This window comes from Dreissena polymorpha, chromosome 5 (genome assembly GCF_020536995.1).
Source record: "Dreissena polymorpha isolate Duluth1 chromosome 5, UMN_Dpol_1.0, whole genome shotgun sequence".
Taxonomy (NCBI): Eukaryota; Metazoa; Mollusca; class Bivalvia; order Myida; family Dreissenidae; genus Dreissena; species Dreissena polymorpha.
Window position 1 is genome coordinate 47880972 of NC_068359.1, and position 19195 is coordinate 47900166.

The window sequence follows — 19195 nt, forward strand, 5'->3', positions numbered from 1 at the left end:
CTTTCGGTGTAAAATGGTCATTCAACGCTCGTTTACACACATTATAAACAGTCTCATTTTCTCCTGATTCAGGACAATTCGACGTATAAAATATGCCTGCACTTCGAGTTCTGCACTGTGAAGTAGCAAGTCTTTCCGTTGCGCATTATTGGCAATACCTTTTCCATCTGCATACAGTTCGAACGATCGCAGCCATCTTGTCCACCGAAATCCCAGTGTAGAGCGATCTGTTCCAACGTCGAAATACGTAATTCCCGCAATGTCAGAAACACTAGCTGCTGCAATTTCGTATCCGAAAGGTCCGTTTTTCACTCGTCGCTAAAATTATGTATTGTCGAACCCGGCTCGAGGCCGAATACTTGGATTAAAATGTCTACAAAAATCACAACAAGACAACATTGAAGGTTCCACAATTTAATAAGCGCCCTCTAAACATGTGCATATCAGGGGATGCCACTCTAACAATAATCCTTGTAATAGTATAACAAAATTACTTTCAATTAGACCATTTTATACTCATAACATGATACGATACTACAAGTATAAAGTATATTATTACTACAAGTATAAAGTGTATTGTTTCATATTTGTCCTGCATAAATACACATACATGTTTTCAGCCTTACATCAAGATGAATCATGCGTTGGGTATCAACCAAGATGTTGACGAGATAGACGAGATCTATCTTACGGAGGATTCCGAAGAAAGTCGATGTATTACGATTGCTTTTTTGAATGTAAACAAACTCAACAAGTTTGGCAAATATCTACATAGAGTTTACAGTTTAATGTTGAAATGTCAGAAAAAATAATTAAAACTGAAAAGAGATACAACCTTCATTGTATATATTGGAATGAAGACACCACACACGCAAAAGAAGATATGAATATAAAGAAGTGAAACTCCAGCTGCTGGAGCAGTATTGAATTCTCATTAAAAACAATAAGTTGGTCCTTTCTTAAAATAATAATAAAAACACAATACCGCCACCAGCCTCTGGAGGCTGAAAATATAACAACATCGAAGTCAGGTTTCTATTTATTATATTATACTGTATTATTTGTTTACCTGTATTTAAACTTCATTATTTAAATATTTCATTCTACGTTCATATAATTTGCGAATGTATTACGTTTTTAGTTTTGCAAATATGGAAGTTATTTAATGTACATTTCGTTATTTAGCTTATTTTTAAACTTGATGTACCTAAATTAAAGGAGTTGTTAGAGAAAATATTTCTCGGAAAATATGCACAAAAGTGCAGAATCTCCCCACCGCTGTTGTTTTTATGTTGATTACAAAATTGAAGTGTGTATCTAATGCTTTTAAATATCTTATGAGGCTTATATGTACATATTTTAATGCTTGTCTATTTTTAAATGACTTAACAGATTTATGATAGACATTTAACTATGGATATTATTATAAGGAATGGAGATAATACAAATAGATCGTCCAATGAGATACAAATAAATTCCAATGATTTAAATGCTTCTTCCTAAATCAGCTATTGTGTCATCCACATGCTGTACACCAACACTCCTGATACAAACCACTATGATTCAATTAACCAAGGTAATATTGGTTCATTTTAAAATTCCAATGAACGACTATTGTCATACGTTAATCAAATATCTCAAACCCGATCACCAATATGAGCATTAAAAAATGCAGTATGAACCTTGAATTATTAAATATCCACTAATACATACTGTCAGTAAGGTTATTTTGATAACGTTGTTTTCTTTGTAATTGTTGTCTTAAAAAAACTTTCATATGTAGTGCAAAACAACTAGAGCCAATTTGTCATACTTAATATTTTGAGCGGGGGTATGTTGACATACATAACTTATTTGATATAACTAAACATGCATTAACCGACTATTTATTTTCAGAGCATTGCGATTATAATAATTGGCACATTATTAGAGCAGAGAGCTGTTCTTCGAATGATGCAAAACAACAACTGTGAATGCAATAAGCAGATCTTATTTTCCTTACGACAATCCTTTCAACAGCTTTACTACATTAAACTTTCGCTTGAAAACATTACCTGTATCCAGTTTCACCTGCGTATAAACTTAAAGCTATGGATTGAAATCATAAACTGCATCGAGTGAACATGCCTATTTACCAAAATTAAGCAAACTTATCGGTCCACTGAATTTTGAATTCATCTGTCAAGCTTTATTACCAAGTCAAGTCAAGTCAATTTTATTTGCAAATACATAAGTACATAGTCGAACAACATACATAAGACATGTAATAGCGGTGTAAATAAATGCTTATACAACATGTTGATGAAAAGTATGGTATATATAAAATGGGCATGAAATAATAATAACTTTATGGTTATAGAAATGTTGACCATAATGACATATGAAAAGTGTAACCAACTCGTAGACAACATAAACTAGATCAATGTCCGAGTATTTAGAGTGTACCGAAACACTATAGTAATTTCGGTATGCTAGCATCTGCTTGTCTGTATTACAACCAGTTTATACAGACCATTCGTGCCCAATAATACTCACATTGAGCCAATTGGAATGATGGGTATTATTTGACATGTGGTGACAGAATACAATACAGTTAAATTCATGTATGGTACACATGGTTTTTCGGTAAATTGCGTATTTTGAAAAGCATGCCACAACTGTTTTGGAAACATATTAGTTCAGTCTTCGTAATAATAATGTAACATCATTGGTCCTCTATCGTGGTATTATGCATAATTATGACCATGTGGTCAAAAGTAACATACATGCATACTACGACTTTCTTGTGGCTGAATGAGGACCTTTTTAAACAAAATAGAGTTGCATCACCTTAATTCAATTGGGGTTTATCAGAAACCTTCTATCGTTAATGTTTTAGTGAAGAAATTGGCTAAACTTTAATGATACACTTTTAGTTGTCCACACGCTAGCTTCGTACTTTGTCTGTTCCTTTGGAACTTTCTTTTACGACTTTTCAGAAGTTCTAACAATACTAAAACGTTAAAACAAATACATCTGAATTCACAGTTCGAGATGTTTGATATGCGAAATGTGACGCCGTTAAGTGGACTTCTACGAATTTGTCGCAATTATTGAGCATGTGGGTAAAATTCGGGTTTGGATGACTTGTTTTCGTATTGTACATTGTAAAAACACATATAACGGATCTCTCAGCTATGATTACGATTTGCATTCAGGTGAGACATTTAGGGACATCGTGACTGAAACAACTTGGAAAATTGCAAATTTGTAAACCTATACAGATTACTGTTTCCTTTAGTAATATGTCATTGTTAACATGTCATATTTGAAGTTACAGAGTTGTGCATTTTTTATTCACAGGGCGTTGGTGTTTATTGTGCATGGCTATTGTGAACATTGCGTGTTCTATAATGAGTTAGCAAAGGCATTGAAGATCAAGGATTGTACGTGTTTTCGCATGATCATGGTGAGAGTAAAAAATATTGTTGTTATTGAGGAAAGTAGAGTTAACTCCCCTGTGACACGAACATGGAAAAACTTGCTCGTCTTTAAAATATATTTATATGCGTGAATAGTGATAATTCGGTGATTTTGGAAGGATACGTCGATTAGATAAACACTTGGTAACCTTTTTGAATATTTAAATCTACTTATATACAAAGACAATAATCAGAAATATGGCTTTTAATATGTCGTTCATAGTGTTAACTGTTGCAGGGGTGGGCGACGCCATTTCTATTCATGTAAAGTCGTATACGTGAGCAGTAAAAGCACGAGGATATATGTTTACATAAGGAGATTAAGTGAATGTACACAGACTATCGCCAATTTCGGTGACTATACTGCGCAAAATAGATATGGCAAACGTCGAACAACCAGTTACTCAACTCGACTCAACAGAAATCGCAGAAATCGAAGATGCGAATAAGAAACGAAAAGCAGCGAGTGTAAGCAGCGTGAGTGAAGCTGACACGAGTGTAGTAGTAGGCGAAACAAAACAAAAGAATTCGAAGCAGCGTAGAAAGAAATCAAAAATAAATCCGGTTAATGAGGTTAAAGATATCAGTGAACAGAGTGATACAGAGGTAGAAGATGAAAGTAATTGGATGAGAAAAGAATTGGCGGAAATCAACAAAAAACTCAGTAATATGCTGACCAAGAATGATAATGGGCTAAAAAACATGATGAGAGAACTAATTAAAGAGATGAAGGATGAACTGTTAAAATCAGTGATACACAACATCGAAACACTTGAGGGCACCGTTTTTGTAAAACAGCAAGTAAACGTCAAGCTCGCAAATGACGTTAAAAGACGAGAAGAAAAATTAAATAACGAAAAAGAAGAGAAACAGCAATTAAAAATGGAAATGACAAAACAACAATTAATACATGATGAAAAATTAAACGAACTCGAGCAATACAGCAGACGTAACAACATACGGCTATCTGGCTGTGTAGATAAAGAAAGAGAAACAGCTGAAGAATCTGTGAATATAGTTTTGAAAACACCTAATGCAAAAATGCCGACAATCAAACTAGTCAAGGAAGACATTGACATAGCACACAGAGTAGGAAAGTTTGAACAAAATAAACACCGACAAATTATTGTAAAACTGCAATCCCGGATGAATAAGACCCAAATAATGCGCGAAAAAAAGAACCTTAAAGGCGGGAAACTGTATATAAACGAAGACCTGACAAGACTTAACCAAGAGGTGTTTCAAAGTGTACGACTGAAGAGGACAGACCTCATACAATCGACATGGACCAATGAAGGCAGCATAAAATATAGAGACTATCACGACCACGTACACACACTACACTTCAGTAACTTCAAATACTGGTTGGAGTTACCATGGCCATAGAAGTCCACAGAGTAGTTTAATACTATGTACAATTATACATGTTTCTCTAGCTAAGAAATAGAATTCCTGTTTTTTTTTCTCCAGTAAAAAAATATCTATAATTGGGAAGATGCTATATAGTCCTTTTCTATTTGTATATGATGAAATTGTGTTTTTTTGATACAAGTATGCTATTTTTTATCTTGATTTTTCGACTTTACTCAAAAAAATACCTTTATTGTGTAGTACACTAGTTCTAAGGTAATATAGTATAACACCTGAAAGAGTCATTTTTTGTGTGCTTGAATTTGAAATTAAGAAGGAAGATATATATAGATCATTTGCGTAAGAATAATTGTAAACATGATGAATAGCATTTGTAGACATTTTAATGGTAAATTATTTGTTAATAAGTATATGTAATCTTGAGATAAAAAAAACAGTGACGTGTTTGTACGATTTATTTAATTTAATTTTTTTTTTTTTTAATCTTGAGATACACAAGTTAAAAAAATGACACCATAATGGTTACACATATGTTACTTTTTTATGTGTACTAAACTAGATATAAAAAAAATACTAAAACTGCGTTGAACACTCTGCTTTAGAAACTCTGCATGGTACTATATCTACATGTATTGCATTTTTATGATTAATTGTTATTGTGATGTATATTATACAAAATGTAACTTATACCATCAATTAAGTACTTGTACTTGTACATACGATGCTACAATATCGTGATGTAATACCTTCTTTTAACAGAAAAAAACAACACGCTATTAAAACAATTAAAACGAGCACTGAACACATATTCAAAAAACAAATAGTCTAACTACATTGGCATTACAATTAATGTTTTTTTTTTATTCACATTAACTACACATGATTATACACAAATTGATTGAAGTGAATATCTGGAAAAATACTCTTGTATTATTAAGTAAAACGCCACAACTGTTTGTACAGTAAACACTTACATGTATAGAAATAATGAATAGTAATGGGTCGCTACCACCCTTGTTTGGAGCGATTCTTTTTATAATAAAACACGTCAACAAATAATAATTTGGTAGCACTAAAAATGAATCTTTTGACACAATCGAATGACTGGAAGCTCTCTGACTGGTTCAAATCAAACTACTATAAAGTAAAATGGAAACAGTAATATTATCAATGAATGTTAAAGGTTTAGGTAATAAACAAAAGAAAATCAAGTTTTCGAATGTTTCAAAATTTGCGTTGTACCTATTGCAAGAAACACATTCGACCAAAAGCATAGTAGAATCATGGGGACGGGAGTGGAAGGGACAAGCCTATTTTAGTGGCACGAAATCAAACAGCGAAGGAGTAGCAATCCTCATTAACGATACACTGCCAGTAAAAATATTAAATTACAAAGAAGTTATACCGAGTCGTCTTCAAACCTTAACACTTGAAATCAATGAACAAAGTCTAACGATTAATAATATTTATGGGCCTTACAAGGACGACACCCTTCTTTTCAAAACTCTGGCTATATTCTTACAAGATACCAACGAAAATATTTTGATCGATGGTGACTTTAATACTGTTTTAGACACTAATTTAGACAAGAAAAACGGCCGAACCGATACACATAAACAATGTCGAGATAACTTAAATAAAATTATAGACGAAAATAATTTTATCGATGTTTGGAGAATGCATAATCTTAATAAATATCAATTTACATGGCACTCTAACGGTAAACCGCCAATTTTCAGCAGACTTGACTTTTTTCTTATCACAGATACATTATGCAATATAACAAAAAGTTGTATTATTCAAACAGGATATAAAACAGATCATTCAAGTGTTATATTAAAAATGAATTTCATATCACAAAAACGGAAACCTGAATATTTTAAAATAAACAACAGCCTTCTGTTGAATACCGAATATAAATCACTAATTAAAAACACATCGCAAGAAGTGTTAAACAACAATAAACACTCAAACGCAAACACTAAATGGGAATTGGTAAAAGGAAATATTAGAAATGTAACTATAAAATTTGCTAGTCAAAAGAAAAAAGAAGACAATCCACAAGAAAAAGAACTAATTCAAAAAATAGAAGCTCTTGAACAAAACTTGATACGTAAGGATAATATAGACACAAAAGAATTATCAAATTAAAAAATGTTATTGGATAATTTAAGAGACAAAAAAATCAACGGTATATTACTGCGATCAAAAGCTATATACGTTGAAAGAAATGAAAAAAATAGTGTTTTTTTCGCAAACCTAGAAAAAGGACACGCAGAGAAGAAAACTATTAAATGTATAAAAGTAAATGATAAATTTATAACAAATCAAAATGAAATATTAACAGAAGAAGTGAAATTCTATCAATCCATTTATCAAAAACAGTATGATAAAACATCAAATATTGATTTTTTAACACACCGATAAACCGCCTTAGTGAAAACAATAAAAATATGTGTGAAGGTATCCTAACCGAAGAAGAATGTTATAATGCCTTAAAAGAAATGAAAAATGACAAGAGCCCGGGCTCAGATGGACTAACGGTAGAATTTTATAAAACCTTTTGGGATGACATTAAAAAAACTTTCATCGAATCAATAAACTATTCATTTATACACGGAAATCTGACTTTCAAAAACAAAGCATTATATCACTAATCCCTAAACCTAACAAGGATACCACTATTTTAACAAATTGGCGACCAATATCATTACTTAATGTAGACTACAAAAAAGCTATCGCTAATAGAATTAAAAAAAACGATATCCTCAATAATAGCACCTTCACAAACAGGTTTCATAAAAGGGAGATATATTGGGGAGAATGTCAGACTTATTTTCGAAATAATCGAATACCTTGAAAACAAACAAATACCCGGTCTTTTATTTTTTTCAGATTTTGAAAAGGCATATGATACTTTAAATCATGAATTTATGTTTAAGTGTTTACAGCATTTTAATTTCGGCGATGATCTTATCCGTTGGGTAAAGCTGTTTTACCATGATGTAAGTATTATTATTATGAACATTGGATACATGTCGGAAAGTTTTAAGATAAAAAATGACGTTAGGCAAGGTTGCCCTCTCTCATCGTCCCTGTTTGTAATATGTATCGAAATATTGTCTAATTATATTGAAAAGGACCAGAACATTAGGGGTATTGTTGTAAATAATAAAGAAATAAAACAGTCGCTCTTCGCAGACGGCGCAACCTTTTTCAACAACGGTGAACAAAATTCGTTTGAAAATTTGGTCAATGTAATAACACAATTTGAGAAAACATCTGGATTAAACCTTAACAATTCAAAATCAACAGTTTTAAGAGTAGGGCTTTTCAAGAATACTACAATCCGTTTTTGCAATGATCACAAATTTATTTGGACATCAGAATCTGCAAACACTCTTGGGTTATCCTTTTATAATTGTAAAATAAAAAATATGTCCACGAACTTAGAACCAAAATTATGTGCATTCAGTAATTGTCTTAAACAATGGCACCACAGAAAATTGACCTTTCTAGGGAAAATTACAGTAATAAAAACATTCGCCCTACCAAAATTAGTATATCCATTTACTGTATTACCAAACCCTCCTAAACACACCATACAAAAAATAACTAAGGAAATTTTTAACTTCTTATGGGATGGTAAACCCGACAAAATAAAACGCAGCAAAATAATAATGAATTATACAAATGGAGGCCTTAAATTAACAGACATTGAAATGTTCCTAAATTCTATAAAGGGATCATGGTTTAAACGACTGCTTACAGAAAATAATAGTATGTGGTAGTGTATATATGATACAATCCTACAGAAATACGGAGGAGAATTACTATTTGAATCAAATTTACAAACTAAAGATATTAAACGTATATGTAAAAACAACGAATTTTAAAAAACATAATTCAAGGATGGAATACATGTAAAAATTGCTATAAACACAACTTCAGCAAACATATTATATGGAATAATAGTAAAATACAAATTGAAAATAAAACTTTGTACTGGAAAGATTGGCACGACAAAGGAATCGTATTTGTCGATCAGTTAATTGACTTTCGCGTGAAGAAATTTTATAGCTTTACTGACTTCAAATATATCTTTAATGCATCAGACAATGACTTTCTTTAATACAATAGTCTTATAAATAACATACCAAAAGACATATTGGAACTTGAAGACGAGCGTTTTCTAACAGGATCAAGGAAAAAATCATTACTAGATATAATCAAAACTTCGTACCAACCAAATAAATTTTTATACAATCTTCAGCTATCGGAAATAAAAAATACAAATTCGAATGCGGAAAATAGATGGCAAAATATTTTTCAAAATAAAGAGTTAAATTGGGCAAAGATATACACGCGAGTGTTCAAAACTTGTACGGACACAAGTTTAAGATGCTTCCAATATAAATATATTATGCGTTTAAAGGGGCCTTTTCACAGATTTTGGCATTTTTTAACTTATTCATTAAGTGCTTTATATCGATAAATGTAAACATTGGATCGTAAAAGCTCCAGTAAAAAATCAAGAATAAAATTAAAAAAAGGAAAAGAACATTGCCCGGACCAGGTTTCGAACCAGTGACCTCTGGAGTCCTGCCAGAGTCCTGAAGTAAAAAGCTTTAGCCTACTGAGCTATTCCGCCGAGTACATATACTTTAAGCATTTTATACCTTATATAAGCAATCTTCGTAGTTTCACAAAATTTAACGACAAAAACAGAACTCTCCAAATTATTCAATCGTTTCGCGTTGCAACGCTTTATAATTTTTAGGTTTTAAAATCGTCAAAAGATGCATATAATGGCTATATTAGACCATGGTAAATGTTCAGTATTACTGTTTCCTCACAAATATCATAACTAAAACGAAAATTTGCGAATCTGAAACAACTTTTTTCAATTTTGTCAATTTACCAAAGCGTGAAAAGATCCCTTTAACAGCTACAAATACATACCTCTTTCGGTGCAAACTAACGAACTCTAACTTATGTGATCGGTGCAATGAATACGATGAAGATATTGAACACTTGTTTTGGAAATGCCGGGTAGCACAACATTTATGGAACAGATTAGCGGACTACATGTATGATAAAGGCATTTTATTATATTTTAACTACGAATTAATTTGTTTTGGACAGACGGAATATAATAAAAACATGCAAACAATTAATTTTATCATTTATTTAATGAAATATTATATATTTAAATTGAAAACAATGCACCAACCATATGATTTCAACAATTTCCTTACATTCCTAAAAGTACGCTTCGATATAGAACAAGAAATAGCCCTAAAAAACGATAATCTTGAACAATTTAATACAATTTATCAGAGATTACTTGACGGTCAGTTTTGAGCTTCCAGCTTCTCCTTTTTTATATTTCTTTCTTACTTTTTACTTTCTTTTGTTTACTCTTCATATTGTAAAAAGACATAAATAATAACCTATGGTTAAACCACAATTATCACTATTTTTCCATGCGGAGTGGGTATATTTTGAAGAAAAAATATTTAAAAAAAAACAACATTCTATTGTACGTGCATATGCACCCATAACTGTATTGTTAGCTTCTCGAAGGAAAAAATGTTTGCAATGTATGTACATGTATAATGTTTGCTTTTTTTAGTTATATTAAATATAAAAAAATAAAAATAAAATAAAAAAAAAGATATTGTTCGACATTATACTTAAATACGGATGTTTTATTTTTAATATATAATACTTTCAGTTATCAATGATTTTATTAGTAATCTTGATTTGCAATACCCGAGAAAAGTGTACCTGGTCCACTTTTAATCATTGTATGTTAAATATTGTACAGAGGGTTCATAAAAAAGAGAATTATGGGTTATGGAATCTTTTAACAAGTACAGGTGCAATTGTTATCTTTAAGTTTAAACATTTAATGCCACATTAGCCATCAATTTACCGCTTAAATAAAATATGGTGAATATTGTCCCATTCCAGTTGGCCATGGACAGAGTGAGGGAACGAGGGGACATGTCGGTGATTTCATGGAGTATGTACATGATTTCTTCTACCACATAGAACTCGTGAAAAAGAAGTTTCCACAGAAACCTTTCTTCCTTCTTAGCCATTCAATGGTAACCGTTACAGGATTAAAATTAGTTTTCTGGCGCTTGACAAATATCTTTTTTCCATTTCATAATAATTCTTCAACAGGGTTACATAAACGTTAAAATTTTTAGACCTATAAAACAGTACATGGTCTTCATACTCAAATATACGCATTTTGTTCTTAAATTGGTATAACAACATAGCAATATATAACAAACAATAGTCATTTAAGGATAAAAATACAAATAAACACAATTGACAACAAGAACGTGCAAGTTCTTCAGATGCAGAAATTAAATTGATTACACTGTATTAATAAGGATCGTATTTCGTATAACACAAGTTTGTTTGATGTATTTAGATACATTATTATTAAATGTTTTGTCCCATGAAACAAATCACTTTCTTATTGACTGGCCATTATAAATAAATGGTTATGTCTGTATAAAACGTTTGTTAATACATTCATAGAATATCAATTCAGAAAAAAACAATACAATGTATTAAGTGATAAGACTTAGTAATACCCATATGCCCATGGAGAGCAGATTTAAACATGAGCAAGTCAATATCAAACGACCTGGCTGGTCAACTAGCTTTTATACAAAGCGTGAAATAGTTTCCTGTAATTTATCAGTGAATCTCAACTCCACTGCTACAAATTGCCGTATTTAACTGTGTGCGTCACATTTGCTGTATCTATAACTTTTATGATAGTGCATGATCTATACATATATTATTGAAGAGATTTATTTAGTGACTAGTACATCAGAAAGAATAAACACAATAAAGAAAATTTAATTTGCAACAAAAATTCAATATTTTGTGCTGAAAAATTAATCCATGGTATATAAAAATGCAGGGTTTATATGTCATGGAGTAAGTGAAATGTGAATGTTGTATTTCTCACGGGATTCTCTTGTTACAGTGTGTGTCTTATAAAATCATCAGCATTTAGAAACACTCGTGAAAGAAATCCATGTATAATACATCGAACGTGGGTCATGTAGTTGTTTCTGGGATATCTTAATGAAGGTTTTCCGTCTGGGCAACCAACCATTAAACGTGAGTTTATATCCATGGTACTTTATTATAGGATGTTTTTGCAACATTTTGGGAATTGAGCCGGGCATTTTTGATTGTAGTTATTCCTGTTGTTTTGACTAAAATTGGGAAATTGTTGTGTTTTGCTTACAAATACTTGTTAATTGAGAATTAACTTGTTTTCAATATTAGATATAATAAGGTTTGACTGATACATCTAGATGGGGAGGTGAAATAAAGTTGAAATGCATTAATGTACTAATGCTTTTCTTTTGTAAACCTACAATAAGGTATTTTAGGCATTCATTTGCACTTTTTGTGATCTGGAATTGGTATTAATTTCGGCTCCATATTTGACAAAAAAACAACACTTTTATTTGTCGTTCGATAATATGTAATGTGATGATGATTGAGGGAGACATATTATAGCAGGTAATTTGTTGAAAACAACACAGTTATTCAACTCTAAAGAGAAATTAATGTGAAATACCCTGCCAAAAGGGATATATTTTCTGTAATTTAATTGTGTACTGTCTGCTGTTGAGTGGCTGACCATTTTCAAGACTTCAAGATGGTATTCCCAGGCTTACTGCCTGTTAAGATCAATATCATTAATTTTGGCTTCCCAGCTCTTTTTATTGACGAGGGTGCACTTGTGGACAGGAACATTGATTAATGTTTGCTCGCAGTCATGTCCACTGAAGCAGATATTTTCATATCTCCGCTGTAAGTCTCACATCCAATAGCTCTCTTTGAGATTTTAAGTTTCATACAATTTTCATATACGTTTGTTTTATAAATATGTGTGTGCATGAAATGATTAATAACCTCTTGTTTTTCAGCTGCTGTCAGTATTGTACCAAGTTGTAATTATTTCATTACTACTAACCATTATGAAATATTATGTTAATGTTCCTTGAAACATTGCTATGCAACATTATTGGATTATCAAAAGGGCATCAGTGTTCTATAAAACTACGTTGTATTGCATGGATTTAATACCTCCTTTCATATTTGGATTGTGCCTTCATTCGAAGGTTTATCCTTACAATTTACAGTAACATGACCGTTATTTATACTGCATTATTATCAGTATAATGGTTACATTTTTTAAAAGCACAGTAATTGAATTAATAAATAAAACATATAATATATTTGAAACATTTGAGTATGTTTATGTGTATATTCAATTGTTATTGTATAACTTGATGGATGTGAGTTACATGTACTAAAAATAAAAATATATAAAATAACATTACATTTTGGGGTACTCATTGTTTGTGCCTATATTAAATGACGAGGCGGGCATAACGACAAGCTCTTGTTAGTACGCGCTTCCGCCCTTCTGTTTTTCCCCTTTCTATGTTGCGTATAACTAAAACATTATTGGTTTTAGAGGATTGAAACTTTCCATATATAATGGGATGAAACTTTGCAGTTATATTGTGACGAAACTTTGTAACTATATTAGTCAGCAATTTAACTTGTACAACTCCATGTTATTGTTCAGATATACAATAAATAAGAAAAATAATGCAACCCTTTTAATGCAAATATTATACAAATACGCGGACCTGATTCGTTAATTAGGTTTGTTTTGAAGCAGACAATCGAGTCTTATCTCATCTTGGCACCGTCTCCGTGTATACAGTTAAAATAAAATTAGACAATGGAATTACCCATGGTATATAAACAGTGCACATAGTTACATGTAGTTTTGGAAATGTTTCATTTCAAATATCTACAGTGCAATTATTTGAAAAGAATGTTTATTTAATCTAACGCTTGCTTAATGTTGAAAGTATACTTTGTTTTCAGGGTGGAGCAGTGTCGATATTAGCAGCCATGTCCAAGCCGAACTTCTTCAAAGGGGTCGTACTGATTGGCCCTGCGATAACACCAGACAAAGATTCAGCAACATATTTCAAAGTGCGATCATAGTGTCATACTTTTTCTTTATACTTTTCTCTGAGTCCATAATGAAGAATTATCTGTTATATTAAAATTATAAAGCGGTTTTGTAATTTCTTGTACACAAATCAAGAATGCTAATTCATCAGTTGACAAATACAACAAATGTTTAAACAATCAGAAAAAAATCAAGTGTATCCAAATATTTTGATTATTTGTTACATGGTCGAGTGTTCGGAGTAAAATGTCATTGTAGAATGTGTGAGTGCTGACGTTGTTTAAGTGCTTGTATTGGAGCATCACAGATGATATATCAGTAATACTGTAGTGTGAGTACGTGTATGGAGTGGATAATAAAATGAAAAAGTACAACACTCTGATATTGTATTATTTCAGGTTTTTGCTCTGAAAATGGCTGCGCGGATTTTCCCACAGTTGGTTGTTGCAAAAATTGATCCTCTGAAAATATCCCGGGATGAGGCCTTTGTATGTATATTGTTGTTGTTTTATTCTTAGCTTTCCTTACGATGAAATATGGACCGGTTTGTGGGCTAGTTGAACCTCTCTCGTGGCCCAGAATTACTAACCAAACGTGGTTATAAACACGAATTTAATCAAATGTACCTTTAAACGCAGAACATTAAAACATGAATGCTAAAATTTAAACTTTACGCGTGAATCGAGTAGTTCACACGTAATTTAGTGTTCAAGTATTAAACTATCGGGTATCGAGTTGATTGTCAGGGATGGAACATTTGCATAATACACAATTTAAGTAAAAATACTTTCCTTTTGCAGACATTTGGACTACCGTTGACTAAATGAAGTATCTGGCAACAGTATTTTAATGTTGATAAAATTGATTGACAGCACCCTAAAATGCGATAGTCCTTATGTTATACCGAAACATTACACTTCGTTTTATAATGTTAACATCATATATGCTCAGACAAAATGGCCTGTTATCATTTAGTGATAGAAGGTGCTACTGCACTATGCTAATTAATTAATTTGAAGAAAAAATGTGCGTCAATAATAAAAAAAGAGGAAACAGTGCGTGTATTATAACAAAACATAATAACTACGCGTTGTATCATTTTAACATAAAAAATCTATGCTGTCACTGCGCCATTGTAACCACATTTGCATGACATATTCTTTCGGTCAGTGGCAACTGGTAATGTTCCTGTTTTGTTATTACATACAGTCATCCAGGTCAAACGTTATAAGGAAAACCCGTTGGTGTTTTGCGAGGCTGTCAAATGTGGGTGAGTTGGAACCTCTTTTGAACGTGTTTTGTTATGTTTTCAGTATTATGGAGTTTTTAACGGTATTGAATGATTTTCAACGATTTCTTGCAATCTAGAGGTATACTTCTAGACTAGCTGGCTGGAAATAATGAAAAACAAACTTTGAAAAGTTGAATTGTGCTGTTGTAAGAACATATAAAGAACACTGAGACGAATTTCCTAAAACCGATACGTTTCACGAACTTAAACAATTTTAAGATCCTGATTAATATGTATTCGCAATTAAAGTTTGGTGACACTAAATATTTCACTTTCTTACAAAACTGGTATATATTACTGACGGACATTAATTGCTAGGTGGGCTTTGGTATATCTCAATGCGCTGGCGAAGATCACCCCAAGTTTCCAAGACATGACATGGCCATTCATAGTTATTCACGGTTCAGAGGACACATTATGTGAACTGGAGGGCTCACAACTCCTGTATGATAAGGCAGCCAGCAAAGACAAGCAAAACAAAGTATGTAACTTGACAGGGATTTCAATAGAAAATTTGGAGTAAACATCTACTTATAGTTTTAAGTTTTGATAAATTTTCAACGGTGATAATATTGAACCCATATTATTTTCAAGTTTTGCATCTGCATAGAAGTTAAATGCTTAGAAAATATTATTCTATTTTTAATAACGGTTAAAACCTCTGCCAAATAATCCACACATTATAAGTATCCTAAAACATTTCTGTTAATTAATTGTTTGCTAGAACACGTATATTTTTTCATATTGAAAATTAATAAATTTCAAATCGCTTGCTGCATTCTTAACAGCATACAGTTAAAGAAATTAAGACTTAAATCCCCCCTCTATAGGCTAATTTTTGATGGAACTTCCTATTCTAGGTCCTACTGAAAAAAAACTGGTCTGATGTAAAATTCCAGAGAAATGAGCAAGCGATTTATTTTACAAACCTGTAGCACACAACGAATGGTATTTAGACAATATTACCCAAGTGTGGTAAAGATGCAAGAAATATGAATTCCCCGTTGACTGTTTATGGCTTTTCCACTCAGGGAAAGTATTAGTGATTGGGCATCATATTTAGGTGACGAACCTTTTTTTTTATCTCAGTCCTTTTAAGCCGTATAACTTGTATTGTAGATATTTGATGGAGCTTTCCATCAAGTGCACAGTGATACCTCAGAAGTGAAAAAGGAAACGCAAAAGACAATTTCACAGTGGATAGTAGACAGGGTTTAAAGATGCCCATTGAATTGCCATATCAAAACCCAATCGTAGTTCGTGCTATAAATTACTTATGTTTTTATTTCCAATTGTTTTGGGTGATTACAAAACGCTGTAATTTTAATTTTAATGGCTTTAAGAGCCCGTATGTTATTAGTATGCTCTGATGGTTTACAAAGTACTAGCATATACATGTATACATTTATATTGATAATCTCTTATTTTGTTTTATCTAGCTTTGTTTATTGTATATATACATTTTGTATATTTTTAATTGTATAATATTGTTTTATGAGATTTTTACAATGTTTTACATTTGTTTTGTATAATAATGAATTTATGTGAACACTGACGATTTGAAGATATTTTTATGCCCCCACCCCACCTAATCAAAGATTGTGTGGTATATTGGTTAACTCATGTCTCTCGTTATAAAAATGTATGTGGGTTAAATATTTAGGCCAAGTTTGAGAAAAGCTGACTGCAAAATCACCCCAGGAATTGCGGAGATACGTTCCTTGATATATCTACCATTTTCCTATATATGCCTTATATGCTCTTAGACCAACATAAAAGTTTATAGCACATTTCTATTATCAACCAATTGGTGCCCGCAGCTGTGAAATAATGGCCCTTGAATTTTGTCTGCAGACATTCATCAAGCGTGATGACAATGTTAAGATTCCAATATCTTTGTCAAGTGGATGCCAAAAACTTGCTGACTTACATTTTTCATGTATCTAAATTTAGCACTAATAACAGTCTCCTCTGCCTATGATCAGTGAATTTCATGTCATTATACATGTGTATCAAAATACATATTTACTCTAACGGGAGGAAAATCTCTTTCAAGGAACAATTATTATATCAGAAGAATCTTTTTTAATGATGTTTTTTGTGACTGTCTATACCATACAAATTTCATATAACTGCACCCATATATGACCCGCGTCATGCGAAAATGGGCCTTACGGAATATGCGAACACCGCACCTCAAGTTCGGCCTCATATCTGCGAAGTCTGTTCAGAAGCTACATTGTCCACTTATGAGACTACGAAATAATCGTGACTTTATAGCCCAACCGTAGCTCCTGACATTACTGTGCAAATGCGCAGGCTTAGCTGGAGCTTCGCTATTCGTGTATTACATAAGACCATTTTGCATGACGCGGGTCATATATCATGTCTAATAGTTGAAGCAAATTAAGTGCGAACGGTGTTTATTATTGTTACGCTATTGCAGTTGATGTTTTATGTTATGTAACGCTTAATATACTTTTATAAAATAGAAAATTGCTCCCCTATATGCTACATTTCCATGACTATCCTTATAAAGTAATTATATCGTTTATCTCCTTTGAGTATGTACATAAAATTAAGTGAAAAATGCATACTTGTTATGCACTGAAAATCTTATTTTAAATTTATGCAAAAGTATCGTTCTCTGTAACTGTAATATATACAGAAAAATGTTTTATGTTTATGTAATATTCATAGACAAACGTTTTCTGTTACTGTAGTATTCACAGACAAAATTAATGTTCTATGTTACTGTAATATTCATTGACTAATGTCATCCGTGACAGTAATATTCACGTAGAAATAATAACATTATATCATTCAAATTAATCCGATTGTGCTGATTATGTTGTTAAAATGTAATCTTAATACAGGCGAATCTCTTATTGTTCATCATTGTGTTTGTTTGTTTGTATTTTTATGTTCAGAAAAACATATTTAAGGTTTTCCAGTAGTAAATATATCATTGTACGAAGTGTTTTCAATAACCAGTTTACAAATCATGTTATTTATGTGTTATTAACTGTCATCATTATGTTACTTAATGCATTTAAGTTTTTTATTATTTCTGCATTATGCAATCACTGCCATATGAGGGCACCGTACATATATAGTACCCAGCCTGCACATTCGCGCATCTGGCAAGAAGTAGCTTGTCATATTTGAAAGTCCCGCAAGGTTTCGTAGTTGTAAAATAACTACGTTGGCCGCACATGACAAACAACCCATTTTAATGACAAGGCTCATTCAAAACAATTATCTATTCCATTCTATTAACTTTTTTCCGGTGATTACAGTATTTGCAATTAGACACTATATAAATTAAATTGTTTTATGTATTTGTTCCGGAACAAAGCCCAAGTGATAATTAAAATTGCAAATTTACAATTCCTTTACAATACTGTGTAATAAGTTACATAGAAAAGATGACAGATGAGCAAAAAAACTATGAAAAAAATATAAAAAATTTCTGTATCTGACACATACCAATGTTTTCTTGATATATGTCAAGTACATTTTTAAATAGTTTTTATAATATCGGTTGTGCAAATACATATCAATACTCACGATATGTTACTGCAAATTATATCCAGGCTTATTCCATGTCGTTCCACAACATGTTCATATTTTGACCAACATTAAAAGTTATGTAGGATATTTCTTCTTTACTCATTTATCACTGACAGCATTATTTGTTTTGTTAAATTGTGTATTAAATACATTCAGTACATAAAACTTTTAAACACACTGCGTTTGTTATTTTTTGTGAAGACTGAAATGAATGGGCACACAAACCGGTGCTGTAATACATTCGTATGGATCAAATATTTAATTTGATGATTTGTTGTATAATGCAAATTTACATATTTATTAGTTTATTAAAGTCTCATCAGCATCTATACAATCAAAACACACAATAAAACATAAGCATAATAATAAAATGCTGCCACTCGAAAGTATCGAGCTATAAGACACTAGAATATTATATCAACACAAGAATCATCATATAATTATAGTGAAATGAAAAGG

General features: G+C 31.7%; 1 pseudogene; it reads left to right on the forward strand.

Moving 5' to 3' along the window:
• Positions 1-632: 632 nt before the first annotated feature.
• LOC127831207 (monoglyceride lipase-like) lies at positions 633-15686 on the forward strand (annotated as a pseudogene).
• Positions 15687-19195: the final 3509 nt, after the last annotated feature.